Genomic DNA, 21,364 nt, shown 5'->3' on the forward strand with positions numbered 1-21,364 from the left:
ACTCCTACAAGTTGTTAGAAAGAGATAAAGGACAGAAGAAGAAGAATATTAATGTAGGGTTGGTCTGAGTCCAAAAATCAAGATGCAGAAGACCTTCCAATCTTCAAGGGGTGCCGTGACACATCATTGTGTCATGGAGGAATGTGGGGAATAGGGTAGCTTCCCTGTTATCTACCTTGCATCAAACTTAAAAATTTCCCAGTTTGTCAGATCCTACTGTGCATTATACGTTCTTCTGATTATTTTGGTTATACCTTCCTTCCTTTCAAGAAGCCTTCATTTGAAACAAATGATTTTGTTTATTTTGGTGGAGTGGGGAACGGTAACCCATGGTGACTGGATTTTGTCTCCCTCTTCAAGTATTTATTTTTGAATTTATGTTTGACTTCACTTGCAGCTGTATTCCTAGGATAACCCCAGTGTCAGAAGGAGAATGAGTGGTGCTCAGTTGCTATTTCCAGAACTTGAAGTAAGTGTTTTTCTTTTAGCTATGTGCCTATTCTCCATGCAAACTGTAGTGCACAAAAGGTGAAGGAGGGAGGCTTTTAAACTTTCACATCAGGTCTTAGAAAAAGCATTTTGTTAAGCTGCATGTCATGACCTGACAATAATAGGGCAAATAGCATGACTCCAAATATAGCTTCCATCAAAATTCTGACCTGACAAGAAGATTCCTGTTTGTAACTGATGACCCACTTGGAGACAGAGAATCAATCAAGAACTGAATGGAGTTGCTCCTTAGAATCTGCTGTTCAGCATTTGGCCAGTTTATATCTTTAGCAATTATGAACCTGTCAGTACATCAGCCTTGGTGTGGAGCCTTTAAAAGTACAGAGAATAATTGCTATGTCACCACAAGTCACTCCCAATCCAATCCTGATGTTACTTCAGTAGATGCAGGATGGGACTCAGGAGCTTCAATTTTGAAGACATCAGTAAGTGATTCCAATGGTTATCAACCAGTTTTAATTTTGGTTCTATTACTTGGATGCGTGATTCCTGGCACGTCTTTTGACTTCTATGTACTCTAATTTTTTCATCTGGTTTACATAGACTAATAAAGAGTAAATGAGAATTTTTTTATATTAAAATGTGCACATATAATTTAAAGGTGGTTTTAAACAGTCATTTGGTGCTTGATTTTATTTCTGTCCTTCATAGTGACAGTTACACTCAGGTTTACAGAAGGAGTGTGGTTAGTTATCTTCAGAACTAGGAAAATAATTAACTATTTCCCATCCACAATGCAGTGGAGTGGAAAGCTTCCCCAGGGGTTTCCATCTTATTCTAACTTTCAGTGTTTCATGATGCATAAGTCTGAACAGTTCACTAGAGCACTGTGCTTAAGCACACAGAATAAATTGATGGTGTCTGGGGATTTGTTCATGACCCACCACTCCATGTATTGACTTTCTCAAAATTATTTAGCCACTCCAAGTGCTGAACAGATATTCTATATGTATCATTGGATCCATAGAAATCTCTAGGCAGCCAGGTCTACTGGTTTTGTTATAAGTCAGTGTATTAAAATATCAGTTACATTTATTAATACCCAATAAAACTTACTATTTATTGGTTGCTATGACAGATATGCCCCTTCTTAATATTTTCGATCATTTAATACAGTTGCTGAGGTCCTGGTAGAAGATGAGAGTACTAGTTTTTCTCTCTTGGGTTCCTGCCTGAGCCCCATCTATCCATTCTTCAGTTCTCTGCCCTGCTCTGGAGGCTAATCACTATGGACTGGATCTCCCTGGTTCCCGTGCCCTCTGCTGCTCTTTGGGTTTGGCCAGTGGAAAGTGTCAGTGGGAAATGAGAAGGTTTCCTAGAGCCAGAGCTCTTACCATGCAGCTCCACCATCTTCCCCTCTCCCATCCCATCTCCGACAGCATTTGGTAACCTTTCCCTCCTCTTCTTGCTTTAGATCTAGGGCTTCCTGTTGGTGCTAGTTACTGGGATATTCTTCATGTGTCACTAGCTCCCTAACCATACTCACAGCTCTGTATATGTTCCCTTCACTGATATGTTTGGATAAATGTTTTAGAGTGTGCTGTCAGTTTCCTTCTGAGACTGATGAACAACAAACATTGCCCTTTATTCCAAGTTCTAGCTTTGCATTCTTGTGGGCATGAGGAGGAGGAGATGCTGAGCACATTTCCCCTTCCTAACATTGTCTAAGCGAGTGAGTGGCAGCTACGACAATAGCTTGGAGCACTTTGCCTCGAGAGTCCCTGGAAATGGCTTCTTTTAAAATGGAACCACACAAAAATCTGGAAGTGCCTTGGAGGGTGTCTGGGTGGGATAAGTGGAGAAAGATGGTTAAATGGATCCTTTAGCTCAGTTATATTTTCCATGACACTTGTTTCTTGTGATTTGGCCATCACCAAACACGAAAGAAACTGCAAAGATCCATTTAATGCCATTATGCAGGCATATGTTAACTAGGTCTTGGTTCAGGGAAATATCTGGTCTGTCTCTCTCCTAAATAGCTTTTGTGACATCAGATATGCCTATGCTTATAATATTATGTCAGTGTATTGTTTTAGCATCTTTAAATAATTATTTTTATATACTAATAAAGAATTTTTTTTCCTGCTATGGAATTTAGGAGTGAGCTCTTTGTCATGTAAATTCTAAAATACATCAGGCCAATAATTATGATTAGTCTATTTAATATGCACTTAAACACATGGAATAATGTAATCTTTATGGATGTTTGATTCCTTTCTAAGTATAAATGAGATCTTGAGCTACATTAGTTAATCCGTATGCAAATGTATGCTTCAGCTCCAGGTGTGGATTTGGGGACATATTCTATTCCAAACTCAGGATGAACATCTGCCCAGGAAATTTGCAAGTATGAGCATTTCAGCTACAAAGAGGAACAGGAACAACCCAAATAGATAGTTGAGGGGAAAAAATGTTTTTAAGGAACTATAATATAGACAAAGAGGACATAAGATATTTGAGGGAAAAGAGGTGAATTTAAAGTTAATTAGATTAACTAGGAATACTTATGGACAGACTTGACTGCTGTTCTCTACAGTTTGCAAATGCAGAAGCAGCCAGCTCTAACAGAGACATGAGTAATGGGTGTGTAACAGTTACTACTTCTTTCTTTAGAGTGCACACATAGGTGCCTCAAAGAGACAGCAACCAGCAACTCTAAGAAAATCGATACTGTATTCTTCGAGCAACAGAAAGCCATAACAGTCTAGGAGCAAGGGAGCAATATGACCTATGCTGTATTTTATTAAAAATTACTTGGCATGGCAAGGAGGATTTGCAGAATTGTAGGCGTTCTGGATGTGGAGATGGAGTAGGGAATGGCTGCAGGGATCCAGGCATGAGGTCATGAGTGCTGGGATGAGGCAGTGTGGACAGAACCAGCAGCACAGACATGAAGGGAGGATCATCTCGGAGCAGAATTAACCAAATCTGAAGCCACATGTGGGGACTTGGGACTGCGGAGAGAAAGAGGCCAAAATATTTCTAGGATCTTTTAGTTTCTAATGTTAGGATGATGGACACTGAAGAAAAGGGAAATTCTGACGAGGAGGTGGGGACATTGGGGCTCTGGTAAAGATGTTTCAAGTAGCTGAATAGGAGAGTGGACAACACATGTTGAATATAAAACAGCTGGAAATCCAGCTGAGGAATTCGAAAGGGGTTTGGAGGTAGAGATGTCAACCTGAGAATCATATGCCTCAAGGTGACACTTTAAGCTCTAAGTGCTGTTGAAGTCACCACAGAACAGGGTATGATGTAGGAAAAGAAACAAGGTAAGGGTCGGGGTAAAAAAAAAAAAAAAAAGCTTTTGGAGAAATCTTATCATTTGAGGACTTGAGAAGGAGCTGGTGCAAAGAGCTTTCCATTTTAAGCTTTAGAAGTGTTTCCTCATGCATTTCCTAATTTGATCAACAAGATAACCTTGAGAGGGCAAATGCTATTAACCCTGAGGAAAGAATGCCAGGCACTGGAAGTGGTGTGCCTAGGGTTGTTCAGTAAGTGGTAGGCAGAATCCAAACAAAAACCCAGGTCTCTCATCTCTTCGACCACACTGCCTTCATCTTTAAAAGGCAGCTTTTCAAATGTCATGGCCTAGAGCCCTGAAGGGGGGCTGGGGGGAATATCCTAGAGCCCTCTGGGGAACCTTCAAAGCTCCCTCAAGAAGCCCTCTCTGATTGGAGGAGGACTGCGGAGGGAGGGGAAGAGAAGGAGACAGAGTTCAGTGCTATTTATGGAGACTAACTCTGATGACACACCAAACTTTACCCTAATATTTCACTAGTATCCGAAGTTCAACCAAAATCAGGGTCAAATAGTCCTTGATGTCATTGATCTTTTTCTAAGACTTATTTCACCTTCTCAGTAAAACTGACATTCTGTGAAAACTTCTCTCCTGTTACCTAAGGAATGGTATTCACTGACCAATAAGAAACAGGGCTGGGTGATGGTGGATTTTCTATACCATTTGTGCCTCTTACGATACTGTCCCATTTTGAAACAATATATGTGAGGAGCTTTAAGTCTACGTGACAGGGTATATCATTCTAGGAGGGCACAGCAGAACCTCCTAAAAGCTGGAAAGAGTTTCTTTGTCTTTTCAGCAACTAACTTAACCAAATGGCCGCTTCAATTTGCAGCAGAAAGAATTTTGGCCTGGGTGGCTCAGTTGGTTAAGCAGCTGCCTTCGGCTCAGGTCATGATCCCAGCGTCCTGGGACCGAGTCCCACATCGGGCTCCTTGCTCAGCAGGGAGCCTGCTTCTCCCTCTGCCTCTGTCTGCCATTCTGTCTGCCTATGCTCGCTCTCTCCCTCTCTCTCTCTGATAAATAAATAAAATCTTTAAAAAAAAAAAAGAATTTTTGCATATAAACATCATGCATCCCCAAAAGATTTTCAGTAGAATAACTAAACACACACACACATAGAATCCTTTAGGTCCCATCCCTGGAAAGCATAAATGCATTTTGAGTTTTACCTGGTTTGCCACATTTTCTTTATTTTGTATCTTATGTAGTCTTAGAATTTATCTTATTCATATTTCTGTGAATAAAAGAAAACTTTTTGAACTTCTACCTTAATTTAGAAATCATCATGGAGAGCAAGTTTGATGTCCATGGAGTTGGAGACCTGAAATATATTCTAATATGTTTAAAAATCAACAAGTCTCTTCCCTGTAGTCATTGAAAACTATACAAGACTCACTCCTAGGTTGAAACAGCCAATTAATTACATAGGAGACCCCATGAAGCAACTGCCATGTGAATCCAGGCATCCTACAGTTTTCTAAGGCCTGCAAAGCCCTGGATGGAAACAAAGGGCAGGAACATTTACCAAGAGTCACCCCTGGGCTTTGGGGCTTGAAATGCTGCACCAGATTGCCTCCAAACAAAACCCAAGACTGGTGAACTCATGGGGAAAGCATTTTGTTCTTGATTATCCTCTGGGTGTGATTCTACCCCGGGTGTGTCCAAAGAAGCAGAAGAACTAGGAGGTATGTATCACAAGGGGTTTATTATGGGATTTGAGGTTGTGCAGCTGAAGGAGCTGATTTTCCAGGCTATGTGAAGCTGTGTCTGCAGCTAAAGCCTGAAGACTAGAGCCGAAGCAGCAGAGGAGGGCAGATGGTCTTGGAGGTGGGGAAGCAAGGTCAAGATGGAACCTGGAAGGCTGAGCTCCAATGCACAAGGATGGTCTGGAACCTTTGTTAGACCAGCTTCACTTCCAAACGTGATGATGGGGGTGTGCTGCCAAAGCTGGCTGCCCTTTATCACAGAGCTCTGTGTACCTGACTGGAAAGCAGGAAATTTGGCAGGAGCTGTAGGAGCTGTGAACCCAGCTGTTGTATTTCCTAACCAGAAAATCCAGCAAGAAGCAACGCTAGAATGTTGTTCACAGACTTCTTAAGGATAAAGCCACCTTGCTGCTCCTTCCCCTGACCTTCCAAATCTCCCTCCGAAGGCTTTCTATGGCCCATGCTGACATGCAGCAAACGGGCTTTTGGGAAATGATGATAAACCAGGCTGGGACTTACATGCCATGTCTTGCCCCTTCACTGGAATGCCATCTACTTGTTTCTTATTCACAAACTCATTCTAAAATGCAAGAAAGAGTAGAATTATTGTATGGGAAGTAAATAATTTGCAACTATTTGATAATTCAGCTATTTTATTATTTTTATTGTTAAAATATGGTGTTTCATAGCTGATCTAGCCTTCACACCTCTCTGAATCTGCCTACTGTCATCAAACACTCTGAATAGGCCTGTCTTATTATTCAGGTCACCCTGCTTAACAAATGCATCTTTCCCCTCTCAATACCAGTGTTATGCATTTATTTTTACAGCACAATGCAGAACAATCATAGGAAAAAAAACTGGAAGTGCATAAAATATCTCAGAAATTCCAGTGGCAAAGATTTTATTCAGTTAATCTTCTTTGGATTCAGTTAACTATTATAATTATAGCACTAGCCAAATTATTGCCTTCTGTTTACGTCTTCTGCTACATCTCTATTCTTTTATCTACTTGTTTTTGGTGTGTGTGACCACGTCTTTGACTTTTTAAAAGCAAGATGTACCGAATTAGGTTAATCAGAGGCCTTCGTTCATAAAGTGCTATCATCATTTGTCCAGACTGACTTTCTTTGATTTTACTCATTTAGTTAATTATCTAATAAAATAATTAATAGCCACCAAGCCACCACTTAAACCAAAAATGAAAATATTGTCAATAATATACTTTACCTATGTTCTTCTCTATTTCATCCTCTTGTGTTTCCATTACACATAGCCACTGCCCTGAATTTTGTATGTGGTGTTGCCTTACAAAAGGTATGTGTGTATATATGTATTCTTGCATTTAACATTAATTTCATTTTTTTAATGAAGAATTAACTTCAATAAAATTACACCTATCAACATTTCTTTCTATGGTTATTATTTTTTATTTATTAAAAAAAATCATTTCCTTCTCCACAGACATCAATTTTCACCTAAAAAATTAATGTTCTGCATTTGAAATTCATAATGCATCAGGAAATCACTTTTATGGATTACATTATAAAAATAAAGATAACACGAGAGACACTAAGTTCTGGCAAGGATAAGTTGTAAAGAGTTGATAGGAATGTAATCAACACACTGCTGACGGCAATGTAAATTGGTCTAACTACTATGGGAACAGTATCGGAGTTCCTCAAAGAATCAAAAATAGATCTACCATATGATCCAGCAATTCTACTTCTGTGTATAGACTCAGAGGAAATGAAAACAGGATTTCAATGAGATGTATACACTTCCATGTTCCTCAAAGCATTATTCACAACAGCTAAGATATGGAAACAACCCAAGTGTCGACCAGTGGATGAATGGATAAAAAGAGAGGTATATATACACAAAGGAATATTATTCATCCCAAAGAAAGGAAGATAGCCCCCTTTTTGAGAAAACATGGAAGAAGCGTGAGCACATTATGCTAAGTGAAATAAACTGTCAGACAGAGAAAAGACAAGTACTATATGATATTACTTACATGTGGAATCCAAAAAAGTTAAACCAATAATAAAAAAAAGAGATAAAATGGTGGTTACTGGGGGATGGGGATAAGGGCATTAGTGATGATTCTAAGCATACAAACTTGAAACAACTAGTAAATAAGTCATGGAGAACTAATGCACAGTAAAATGAATATAGACAATAATATTGTAGCAAATTATGCAATGTGATGAACACTGCTACATCAGCAATTATGTTACAATATATAAATGTATCAAAGTAAAAAAATATGCTTCAGCTTCATTTGTTTTATACTTTATTTTTTTAAAGATTTATTTATCCATTTGAGAGAGAGAGAAAGAGAGAGAGAAGCAGATTCCCCACTGAGCAGGGAGCACGTTGCAGGGCTTGATCACATGATCTTGAGATCACAACCTAAGCTGAAACCAAGAGTCCAAAACTCAACTGACTGAGCCATCCAGCTGCCCCTCAGCTTCACTGATTACATAGTTTCTCCTTTCCCTACTAATATATTATGTCATATTTTTCATTTCTGAGTTATATATAGGCACGTCTCTTTGGGTATCTGTCCTATTGCACTGTTCAGTTTGTCTATACCCGTACGAGTCACAAAGTCTAATCACTACAGTTTCATAATAAGTTTTGTAAAACTGAAATAGAAATTTGTTCCTCCTCCTCCATTTTCTCCTTTAAGAGTGTCTAAGCTAATTTGAGCCTTTTGTATTTCAGTACAGATGAATCAGTTTTTCAAGTTCCATTCCCCCACAAAAAGTGATTTTTTTTTTTTTTTTTTACTAGATCACATTGATTCTCATGTCAATTTGGAGATCTTTAAAATCTTGATGCACTTGAGTTTTTTTAAATCCATGAATGGGAGCTACTACTTCACTTGTTTAGATCTTTTTAATAATGTTCAGGAAAAGAATTATAATTTTCTGCATATAGGTATTTCATATCTTCTGTTCAACATTAAGTATTTATAATTTTAGATAGTGATATTTGTTTTAAGAATCATGCTTTTAAATAAAATTACATGTTCAGGTTGTTTGTTCCTGGTACCCAGAAATGCAAAAACTCATTCTATGCCTTCCTTTCTTACTGAATTCTCATTATTTATAGTGTTCATATTGTTCTATTAGTTTATCTATGGATTTACACACAGAAAATTATAGCATTTACTTCTATGGCCTTATTGGATTGGTTAGAACTTCCTGTGAGATGTTGACTGTAACTGGTAATAGTTGCCATTCTCTTTTTTATTACTGATTATAAAGGAAGTGCTTCTGATATTTTCTTATGTAGAATGAGGTTTATTCTAAGTTTTCTGCAGATACATACTATCAGGTTAACAAAATTCTCTTAGCTTACTAACTTCTTTTTGAATTAAGAATAGGTATTGTATTTTTTAAAGATATTTTTGCTCCATTTATTTAAAGTAACATATTTTTTCCTTTACTTTTTTAATAGCTTGAATAATATTTATAGACTTTCTAAAAACCACCTTTTTATGCATAAAGTAATTTCAACCTAGGTATCATGTATTTTCCTTTTATGTGCTGTTGAATTCTATCTGTAAATATTTTGTTTAGGATTTTTGCACCTCTATGAATGAGAAACTAGGTACTATAATATTCTTTCTCAAGAAACCTTAACTTTTTGTACCAAGGTTAAAATGACCTTGTGCAATCAGCCAGGGATTCTTTTCTCATTCTTTGTTCTCCAGAAAATTTACTCAAACATAGAGTATGTTCTTGAAACATTTGGTAGAACTTACCTATAAAACTTTTGGAGCCTTAATTTTCTATCTGTAAGTATGTTTCATTACTGGTTCAACTTTTTAATAGTTGTAGGAATATTTACATTTTTATTTCTTCTTTTCCCCCCTTTTTTCAGTTTTTTTCATTATTTAAAAATTTAAATTCAATTAATTAACATATAATGTATTATTGGTTTCAGAGGTAGAGGTCAGGGGTTTATCAGTCTTATATAACACACAGTGTTCAGTACATCATGTGCCTGCCTTAATGTCCATCACCCAGTTACCCCATCATCCCACCTCTCTTGCCTCCGCAACCTTCAGTATGTTTCCTATGATTAAGAGTCTCTTATAGTTTGTCACCCTCTCTGGTTTCGTCTTTCTTTTTCCTCTCTTTCCCTATAGCCCTCAGTCTTTTTTTTATTTTTTCTTTTCTTAAATTCCACAGATCAGGGAGATCATATGATAATTGTCTTTCTCTGATTGACTTATTTTGTTTAGCATAATCCCTGTAGTTTCTTCCACATTGTTGTAAATGGCAAAATTTCATTTTTTTGATGGCTGCATAGTATTCTGATATATATATATATTATATATATAATATATATATATATTTCAATAGTTTGGCTATTGTAGGCACTGCTGCTATAAATATTGGAGTGCAGGTATTCCTTTGGGTCATAACATTTTATCTTTGGGGCAAACACCCAGTAGTGCAATCGTTGGGTTGAAGAGTAACTCTATTTTCAACTTTTTGAGGAACCTCCATGCTGTTTTCCAGAGTGTCTGCATCAGCTTGTATTCCCACCAACAGTGTAGGAGGGTTCCCCTTTCTCTTCATCCTTGCCAACATCTGTTGTTTCCTAACTTGTTAATTTTAGCCACTTGGATGTCTTCTTTGAAGAAATGTCTATATATTTCTTTTGCCCATTTCTTGATTTGATTACTTGTTCTTTGGTTGCTGAGTTTGGTAAGTTCTTTATAGATTTTGGATACTAGCCCTTTACCTGATATGTCATTTGAGAATATCTTCTCTCATTCTGTCAGTTGTCTTTTGATTTTGTTGATGGTTTCCTTTGCTGTGCAAAAGCTTTTGATCTTGATGAAGTCCCAATAGTTCATTTTTGCCCTTGTTTCCCTTGCCTTTGACAATGTTTTAGGAAGAAATTGCTGCAGCTGAGGTTGAAGAGGTTGCTGCCTGTGTTCTCCTCAAGGATTTTGATGGATTCCTGTCTCACATTGAGGTCTTTCATCTTTCATCTGTCTTGAGTCTATTTTTGTGTGTGGTGTAAGGAAATGGTCCAGTTATTTCTTCTTGAAATTCTCTTGACAAGTTGTAATTTTTCAAGATTTTTTTGTCTTGGTTAAATTTTATAACTTACTGGCATGGAACTGTTGATGATCTTGTATATTTTAAATCTTGCCCCATCTTTTGTCATATCTCCTTTACTATCCAGTATGTTATTTATTTATGACTTTATTTCTATCCCTTCCTCCTTTCTGATCAATCTCACAGAAAGTTTACTTAGAATAAAACTCAGCTTTCTTGTTGCTTCATATTGTTCCTTTATATTCTATTTCAATGATACCTGCTCATATCTATATTATATCTTTCTTCTTGCTGTCCTTGGGTATATTCTGCTCTTCCTATTATAACTTTTAATGTTGGAAAAAATTCATGACTTTTCAATCTTTTTTCTTTTGTAATAAAATCATTCAAAGCTAAAGAGATCTTAAAATGCTGCTTTTTTGGTTACCTACAAGTCTTAACAAGTAGACTTTGGGTTGCCCTTCAGTTTTAGGTTTTTGTGTTTTTGTTAACACCCACTAACATTCCTTCTTTGACCTGTGCATTAAATAGAAATGTGTTTTCCAACTTCTCAATATTCTTCATTTGCCTTTCTGTTATTACTTCTTAATTGCCCTTCATCAGAGAGCTGTTCTGTGGGATACCTATTCTTTGAAATGTGTTAAGACTTGCTTTATGGCCTTGTTCACAGTACAAAAAAATATTCTGTATGTCCTTGAGCAGGACAAGTATTTTCTAACTCTTGGATGCTGTTCTGTACAGAATTATTAGATCAAGCTTGTCAGATGTCTTCTATCTTTTATTTTTATTGATTCTTTTTCCTGCTTGCTACCAATAATAATTGAGAGAGCTGTTTTGTAATTTCTCATTATGTTGATTGAGTTGTCGAAATTTAAGTGGTTTGAACAGTTTTTACTGTCTACAATTTAAGGCTATTTTGTGAGAGCTGTCTTATTTAGACTGGTCATATTTTCCCAGTGAATTAAGCCTTTTATCATGTATAGCATTCACTAGATCCCAGTGATTCTCTTCATTCTTAAAAGATATTTGGTCTATGAATAATATACCCACTCCAGCTTACTTTTGTTTATTATTGGCTTAATGTATCTTTCTTTCTTTTTTTATTTGACAGAGAGAGAGATCACAAGTAAGCAGAGAGGCAGGTGGGGGGTTGGGTTGGGGTGGGGTGGATGCAAGCTCCCTGCTGAGCAGAGAGGCCTATGCAGGACTCCATCCCAGGACCCCAGGATCATGACCTGAGCTGAAGGCAGAGGCTTTAAATCCACTGAGCCACCCAGGTGCCCCTTAATGTATCTTTCTTATCTTTACACTTTGTCCTGGTAGTTTCCTTACTCTTTAGGAACATTTCCTATAAATAACACCTAACTGGATTAAAAATAACCCTATTTGATAATCTTTTACTTAGTGAGTATGTTTTATATATGCTATGTTTTATATATTGTATTTCTAGAGATGGTTATATCATTGGTCATTTTTTATTTATACTTATTGCAATTATTGGAAAACCTGGATTTTTTAATGCCATCTTACATTTCAATTTTTGTTTGTTTTGCTCTTCCTAGGTTCCTATCTCCTTTGAAGCATTCATTTTTAAAATTAGATACTTCAGTTTCATATTTTACTTAAAAAATTTTCTTCAAATGTTGATAATTCTCATTTTACCTCTCCATTTAAAAATTCCAACCTTTCTATTTTCATTTCTAAAAGTCCATATGAGTGTGTTTTGTGTGTGTTTACTTAGAAGGTTTCCCGTTATTTGCTCATTTTTGTAACTGTATCTTTTATTTCTTTTACTGTAGGATATATAGCCATTCTATATGCTATGTCTGACAATTGCAGTATTTGCATTCCTTGCAGGCTGGACATAGAAGTTGTTTCTTCCTTCTGCTGACTCTCCCTCCCAGGGGCTTGCCTTCCTGTGTTTCTGATAGTCTTGGTCAACCTATTGAACTTATTCTGAGGTAGTTCTTAAGAATACTTGAGGGGGGGGGGTTGTTTCCTTCTTTGCAGGTAGCTAGTATGTTCCTCTCTAGTAAAGTCCAGTTTAGATCAGGAGTGCTAGATTCTAATTCTCCAACTCCTAGCTCTTCCAGGGTTCATTATCAGATAGTAGTGTTGTGATAGTGGTCCACCCCAGGGCAACACCAGACTTCTGAGATTCCTGGAGCTCCCATTACCATGGCTCCCAGCTGTTCCAACTTCCCCTTGCTGTGACTTTAGCATCCTGTGCTCACTATTTAGCTTTGGGTCTCCTATCTTTGGTTTTTAGATGCTCTACTTCAGGTTAACTTCCTCCAAAGTCTTGGTTCCTAGCACCCAGGAGCAGGCATTAAGTACTCTGGACCCCACTCACAGTAGTTTGTTCATTCCAGGCAGAGGAGGGTTTCCTGGAGACCTTTCTTATATTGTGAGATGGCAATGATTGCTGAAAGTCTATCCTACTCAGCGTCCCTTGAACACCTATTCACTCATGATACTGAAAGCAGAAGTGTCTGGGGAAGTCTCCCTTTCTGTGAGCCCTTACCCTTCACAACAGAAGCCATTGAACACAATGACCCCCTTTTCTTGAGACGAGGAAGCAGGCAAACACTAGAGTCCCCTAAGCAAACAAATCCAAGCCAATCTCTGAAGAGGAAGTTAGAGGCACTAGGAATCAGAAGCCTTGTGGAATGGGTAGCATACATGGTAGCAGAAATCTCCAGGACTCAGAGATAACAGTGCCAGGGACATAAAGAATATATCCAACAACTGAGGGCAATTATATCAGGGGAATAAACTGGGAGCCTCTGCTGGGAGGTTCTGTAATGTATTTTGGTCATGGTTTCTGAGTGTGTAGCTTCTGTGTTCTCCTCTAGACTCTCTAAGAAATCCTTATGCAACCTAACACTCTTTCATAAATGTCATTTTTAGAGCTGGTTTCTGTTTTTTACAACTAAGGTCCTTTCAGAGATACAATAATGTAATACCTGTTTAGACCCTCTGCTCCAGCAATGATACAACAAAATAATGGCTAGGTTCATACTGGGCATTTCCTTTACCTTGAAGCCATCTGGACCTTTTTCTTAAGATAAAGAATGAGGGAAGGACTGGCCAAAGGAAATAGAAAGTGCCATTCAGAGAGATGAATATCCATCGATAATGACCTTCTCTTTTCCTCCTTTATCTCAAGAATACACTATAATGATTATGATATTTAAAAGTTTTCTGTGGGGGCACCTGGGTGGGTCAGTCAGTTAAGGGTCCAACTCTGGGTTTCTGCTCAGGTCATGATCTAGCCTCTCACTGGCTCCGTGCTCAGTGGGGTGTCTGCTTGAAGATTCTCTCCCTCTGCCCCTCCCCGCCACTTACATGTGCACTCTCTCTCTCCCTCAGATAAATAAATATACCTTTAAAAATTAAAAAATAAGAGTTTTCTATGATAATTATCTTAATGGAGTGAAAGAGTAATTGTACAGACTAGTAGTAGACCATGTACCTAGTTGACACCAGGAAGCTGAAAATTAATTTCAATGATATGGTATATATTTCCACCTTAATGCCTAATGACAAAAAATTAACTCCTTGTAACAATAAACATTTGGGATTAGTCAAATATTAAGTTTTAAAATAACTATTTGAGAATCAGAAAACGTTCAACTGGTTATTTTCAAAATTGTTTTGATTATATTATATGTGCTTTATCCTTTGTTTTATATTATTATATATAATATTTTAATTTGTTTGTATTATTAAATTATTATTTTTCTTTACAACTTGAAAGGGTCTTAGAAAGTATTTGATGAACCCCATCCCTACTTTGGACTCAGAAAGGTCAAATGACTGGCTCCAATGTCAACATTCGGAGCCTCAAGGTATCATCAGCAATCCCACCTAACTTATTGTCTTCTAACTAAAAAACCCCAGCATGTTTATATTTATTTTGTTTCCATTTCTCAAATGAACTGTTCCCATTTAAAAACAAATAATATAAACTAGTAATTTAAAAAATCATCATGAGAACAAGGGAAGAATTGTACAGAGGCCGATCAGCTCACTTATACTTTCATTCATCTTACCTAATAATCTTCTTAATTGTGGAAAAACTTTAAATGATTTTAATTTATATTGTTCCTCAGAGTACCACCTATTGCTTCTGCAGTCTCTCCTTTCTCAGAAGCCATTGAACATCAGTCAGGCTTGTTGGGTTACACACACAGATAGAAAAGTGATGTTCATTTGCTCATAATACCTGTGTTCCAGCCAATCCCACAGAATTGAGACAAAGCTAAAAAAAAAAATTTGTTCTCTAAAATTTCAAAAAATCCAGTGGTACCTAGTTCAGTAAACATTTCATTTGATAGTCTAAATCACTGAAAGTTTTACTGAAGAGCTTTATAAAATTGTATAAAAGACAAGAGTTATGGGGGTGCCTGGGTGGTTTAGTGGGTTAAAGCCTCTGCCTTTGGCTCAGGTCATGATCCCAGAGTCCTGGGATTGAGCCCCGCATCGGGCTCTTTTCTACGCAGGGAGCCTCCTTCCTCCTCTCTCTCTGCCTGTTTCTCTGCCTACTTGTGATCTCCGTCTGTCAAATAAATAAATAAAATCTTTAAAAAAAATAAAAGACAAGAGTTACGGATTATTGAGTGACCTCTATCTGTTTTGAGTACAGTGATTACAAGTGTAATATAACAAGATATTGTAATTCTGAACATTTTCTATTTTACCGGAAAGAATTAGTTAAGTAAAATAATACTGCACATAAAACTATAGCAAAGTATGTTTAATTTTGTGAAGAAAATTATGTTTTAAGGCTATTTTGCTTATTGGTTGCTTAAGGGTGACACTTCCAATTTTAATTGCATTTTAAATATATTTTAAAACTTCAAGAAAACCACTTAATGAATTCTAATTCTTGTTGTATACCTGGAAATAATAAAATTATTTTATAAATTATTTTTTAAAATATGGACCACTTTCTCTTAAAGTTATGTATTATGCAGATGACTAAATAATATATTCTGAAAATTTAATTTCTTTTTTTTTTAAAAGATTTTATTTATTTATTTATTTGACAGACAGAGATCACAAGTAGACAGAGAAGCAGGCAGAGGGAGAGGAGGAAGCAGGCTCCCTGCTGAGCAGAGAGCCCAATGTGGGGCTCAATCCCAGGACCCTGGGATCATGACCTGAGCCGAAGGCAGAGGCTTTAACCCACTGAGCCACCCAGGCGCCCCTGAAAATTTAATTTCTAACAGAATTATGTGAATCAGGTTTTATTCTCTTTTATAGTTCTCCCCCTTTTAAAAAAATTTTATTTTATTTTTTTTTAGTTCTCCCCCTTTTTTGAGCCTCTTACTAAATTTGGGCAAAAGTTTTGATTGGATGTTAAGCTCTCTTTAAAAACTATTTCTTAAAAGATTTATTTGAGAGAGACAGAACGTGTGCATGCAGATGGGAAGTGGTGTGGGTGGTGGGGGAGATGGGGGAGGTGAGAGAGATGGGGTAGGTGGGGGAGATGGGAGAGGTGAGGGAGGTGAGCAGAAAGTGAAGACTCCCTACTCAGGGTGGGGAGCCTGATGTGGGGCTTGATCACAGGACCCTGAGATCATGACCTCTGCCAAAGGCAGATGCTTAACTGATTGAGCCACCCAGGCACCGCACCTTTAACAACTATTTTTCAGTAAGGTTACTATATTAAGAGTAAGCAGGAATTATCCAAACCCACAAATACAATATACAGAACTAAACTTCCAAATTTTCAAATGTCATAAGATTTCTTGTTTTCCACTCTTGGGTTTTTCATCAATATAGAATTAAATGTCTATACTGCTTAGAGTAATCTGTACTTTCAATGCCATTCTGATCAAAATTCCACCGGCATCTTTCAGAGAGCTGGAGCAAACAATCCTAAAATTTGTATGGAATCAAAAGAGAACCCGAGTTGCTAAGGAAATGTTGAAAAAGAAAAACAAAACTGGGGACATCACATTGCCCAGTTTGAAGCTTTACTACAAAGTTGTGATCTTCAAGACAGCACAGTCCTGGCATTAAAAACAGACACATAGGCCAGTGGAACAGAGTAGAGAGCCCAGATATGGACCCTCAACTCTATGGTGAAATAATCTTTGACAAAGCAGGAAAAAATATACAGTGGAAAAAAGACAGTATCTTCAATAAATGGTGCTGGGAAAATTGGACAGCTATGTGTAGAAGAACAAAACTCAACCATTCTCTTACACCATCCACAAAGATAAACTCGAAATGGATAAAAGACTGCAATATAAGGTGGGAATCCATCAGAATCCTAGAGGAGAACAGGCAGTAGCCTCTTCGACATTGGCCACAGCAATTTTGAGATATGTCTCCAAAGGCAAAGGAAACAAAAGCAAAAATGAATTTTGGGGACTTCATCAAGATCAAAAGCTTCTGCACAGCAAAGGAAACAGTCAACAAAACAATGAGACAACCCATGGAATGGAAGAAGATATTTGCAATTGACAATACAGACAAAGGGCTGATATCCAGGATCTATAAAGAACTCCTCAAACTCAACACACACAAAACAGATGAACATGTCAAAAAATGGGCAGAAGACAAGAACAGACACTTCTCCAATGAAGACATACATATTGGCTAACAGATACATGAAAAAATGTTCATCATCACTAGCCATCAGGGAGATTCATATAAAAACCACATTGAGATACCACTTAACACCAGTTAGAATGGCCAAAATTAACAAGACAAGAAACAACGTATATTGGATAGGATGTGGAGAAAGGGGAATCCTCTTACACTGTTGGTGGGAATGTAAGTTGGTGCAGCCACTTTGGAGAATAGTGTGGAGATTCCTTAAGAAATTAAAAATAGAGCTTCCCTATGACCTTGCAATTGCACTATTGGGTATTTACCCCAAACATACAGATGTAGTGAAAAGAAGGGCCATCTGTACCCCAATGTTCATAGCACCAATGGCCACGGTCACCAAACTGTGGAAAGAACCAAAATGCCCTTCAACAGACAAATGGATAAGGAAGATGTGGTCCATATATACAACGGAATATTATGCCTCCATCAGAAAGGATGAATACCCAACTTTTGTGTCAACATGGATGGGACTGGAAGAGATTATGCTGAGTGAAATAAGTCAGGCAGACAGAGTCAATGATCATATGGTTTGGCTTTTTTGTGGAGCATAAGAAATAACACGGAGGACATGGGGAGATGGAGAGGAGAAGGGAGTTGGGGAAATTGGAGGGGAAGATGAACCATGAGAAACTGTGGACTCTGAAGAACAATGTGAGGGTTTTGGAGGGGCAGGGGGTGGGAGGTTGGGTGAGCCTGGTGGTGGGTATTATGGAGGGCACATATTGCAAGGAGCACTGGGTATGGTGCATAAACAATGAATTCTGGAACACTGAAAAAAATTATAAAAATAAATAAAAATTTAAAAAAAATAGAATTATTTTATTATTTAACAGTATCAATTTTCCTGGACTTCTTTCACAGAAATAATATTGTTTTAGGTTTTGAGGCTTCCGTTATTTTCCAGTAATTTAATAAGGAACAATGCTTCACATGAGATCAGTGGAGTTTGTTTTAAAAAAATGAAAATATCTTCATATATAATTATCAAAAAAAATTTATTGTGGGACGTTTTGGAAGAAGAAGGCAGGTTTTTTTTTTTTTTAAGATTTTATTTATTTATTTGACAGAGAGAGATCACAAGTAGGCAGAGAGGCAGGCAGAGAGAGAGAGAGGAGGAAACAGGCTCCCTGCTGAGCAGAGAGCCCGATGTGGGACTCGATCCCAGGACCCTGAGATCATGACCTGAGCCGAAGGCAGCGGCTTAACCCACTGAGCCACCCAGGCGCCCAAGAAGAAGGCAGGTTTAAAGAATAATATAAAATCTCTAGTTTTGCCACTCAAAAATAAAAATAACCATAGTTCATGCTTGTTTTCTTTCTAATATTTATGTTATATATGAAAAAAATATATGTATATTCCTATATATCCTCTAATACTATTATGGTCATATGAATATATGTAAATATACATATATACATTTCCATCTATACTACTAGGATTGCATATATATTTCTGGAATTTTTGCACTTAACCTATACTTTCGGCATTCATATTATTAAATTTTATTGAAGCAGGATTTCAGGGGTTGCAATGAATTCTGGACTACCATTATTTCACAATTTATTTGGTCATTTTTTTTTTTTTACAGACAGAGATCACAAGTATGCAGAGAGGCAGACAGAGACATAGAGGAGGAAGCAGGCTCCCTGCTGAGCAGAGAGCCTGATGTGAGGCTCAGTCCCAGGACCCTGAGATCATGACCTGAGCTGAAGGCAGAGGCTTAACCCACTGAGCCACCCAGGTGCCCCTTATTTGGTCATTTTCTTATTGTTGGACATTTATGTCTTCAATTTGCGACTTTTTGAAGTCACACTGTGATGGATAGCTTTGCCCATTCTTAAAATTTCCCGAACAAGAAATCAGTGAAGCAAAGCATATGAATCATTTAAAGACTGTTGATACATTGCTAAATTGCTACTGAGAAAGGTTTGCCTTGTAACATAGCATGTTGCTATTAGGGTAGCTCCCATGACACGCTAGACAGGTGAGACAAGGGACCAAAACGTCACAAACATACCTCCTTATTGTTGATGAATTATTCTTTTTGGTCTTGATATGTCCCATGAATGGGCTGGTTCATCCCCAAGTAGAGGCAAGAGCTTTCCATACCTAGCTTGCAGAAAGAATAAAAACACTTATTTAGGGAGAAAAAGATCCCATTTCAACCACAGTAAATGTTATATGAATATGTGGCATTATAAGTCTTCCTATTTTTCTTGTTGGTATTTCAATGTGTGTTTCTCAGCAGAGTACAGACTTCACAAAACTTTATTTTCTCTATTTCGTTGGGGGAGTGGCAGTAACACACAATACTGAAGATCAACTAAAAGTATGAAATTATGTCCAGATTCCAAGTTGTGGCTTCTGAGATCTTATTTTGCTAGGCCCACAGAGAGGGTTAATTACTAATAAGTAAATATATTGGCAATAAATAATGAGAAACACATGCAACATAGCAACAAAGGGAACATAGATTTTTTTAGTGGGCTGTTTTCAATAAAATCTTATAATCTCGTTCTGTATGTTTTTGATAAGTTTGCCTAAGATGAAAACATGTATTCAGCACTACTGACATCAGACTTTTGAAACACAGCTGCAGGCATGGTATTGTTTATAATTTCAATGAAACCTAAAATACATTTCCTTTCTGTTAAGGAAGATGTTGAGTGACAAGGGTAGGTTGGGATTTCACTCTTCAGCTGCCCAGATTTCTCTGGGTTCTCTCAAGATTGCCAGATAAACTGCGAGTGTGTGTGAGTGTGGGTGTATGTGTGTGTGAGGAAGGGAAACAGGAATTCCTTTCGGAAGAGTGACAATCAGTCTTGGCCTAACACTAGTTCAGGGCAGATGTTCCTAGCAGAAATCTGTGGAAGAAGATTATCAACACTGTCTGGTTGCCAGAAATCAGGCTCGCATTTCTTTCTGCCTTATTTTCAAAATGCAGATCCTGTTTAAGAAGAAAAGGAACAACACCCCGACTCCCAACTTCTCTCAACTCCTCTTCCTCCCACCCTATCACTTAGTGAAGAGAAACATAAACCACCTTATTTTTATTATGCCCAAAGTTTTCATTTAGGTGAACTGAGTCTATTTTAAATCTACTATAATATCTTCACAACCATATTTTAGAAATCTAATCAAAACTCTGAAAGGTAAGGGATGCCCCAAGATTCCTTCAGATTTCCATACTATGACTAGATATTTAGTCCTGATCTAACAGACATGAAAATTCCTTATAATAAAAGTTCTTTATGGTTGGCCTCCTCATGGTTAATTTTGGTTTTATATTATATACATGTAGATCTTAAAATTAACAATATGCTGGTGTGGGCATGGGTTTCACTCTGTGATGAGTCCTTCTTTTTGAAAGATGTATTTTTCTAATAAACCATCTCCCTGCCTCCACAATCCTGGAATTGAAGTTACTTTGCTGTAAGAATGGGTAACTTTATGCAGACTACATACTTTGGTTTTTATGACTTTATGGAAAAAAATCATTAAAATTCATTTTCTGTTGCATGTATTTTTGATCTATGGAAGGATTTAATCTATATATCTACAGCTCCAGTAAACATATACCTCCTTTTCTACACAGGGGAGGAGCAAGGACCTTGATATTACAGAGCAGTTTACTAAAACAAATATGCATTTTGTTTTTCTATTGTTAAATCACCTCATTGTTTGAAAATTTAGACTGTCAGTTTATATCCTACTATAAAAATTTGCAAGAAATTTGCAAGAAAATGTTTTGCTTCCCTTTTGAGCCACGAGGAAAATGATGGTATTCTCGGTAGAATAACAGTAGTTTTACAGAAGAGCTCAGAACAGAATTCTAATGCATCACTAACTTCTTTTTCATAGCCTTTTTTTTTTTTTATTGCAACTCTCACTATATTGTGAACACATTTATACTCATTTTGGCAAATACGCTTCAGCTGTATTTCTGTCCATCCTGTGGAATTAAGTTAAAGTTTCAGGATTCTCGAAGAAGGAAAAGTAGGAGTTGTCTTTAGGATAATATGTGAAAAAGATTATTTATTAAAAAAGCAAAAACAAAAACAAAAAAATCCACCCAACTTGACAGCATTCTGGCCTTAACATTATGTAGCATTTTGAGGCATTGGACTTCA

At 37.2% G+C, this 21,364-nt stretch overlaps 1 long non-coding RNA gene across 1 annotated transcript in view; it reads right to left on the minus strand.

Annotated features, from left to right (window-relative positions):
* LOC101687085 overlaps positions 1 to 21,364 on the minus strand; it is a 178,877-nt gene that overhangs the window by 94,287 nt on the left and 63,226 nt on the right. Inside the window, exon 2 of the long non-coding RNA XR_006605326.1 lies at positions 19,252 to 19,343. This is a non-coding gene — a long non-coding RNA (uncharacterized LOC101687085). The remainder of the gene's footprint in view (positions 1 to 19,251; positions 19,344 to 21,364) is intronic.

Source organism: Mustela putorius, unplaced genomic scaffold, assembly GCF_011764305.1.
Source record: "Mustela putorius furo isolate JIRA1106 unplaced genomic scaffold, ASM1176430v1.1 tig00000145_pilon_pilon_pilon, whole genome shotgun sequence".
Lineage (NCBI taxonomy): Eukaryota > Metazoa > Chordata > Mammalia > Carnivora > Mustelidae > Mustela > Mustela putorius.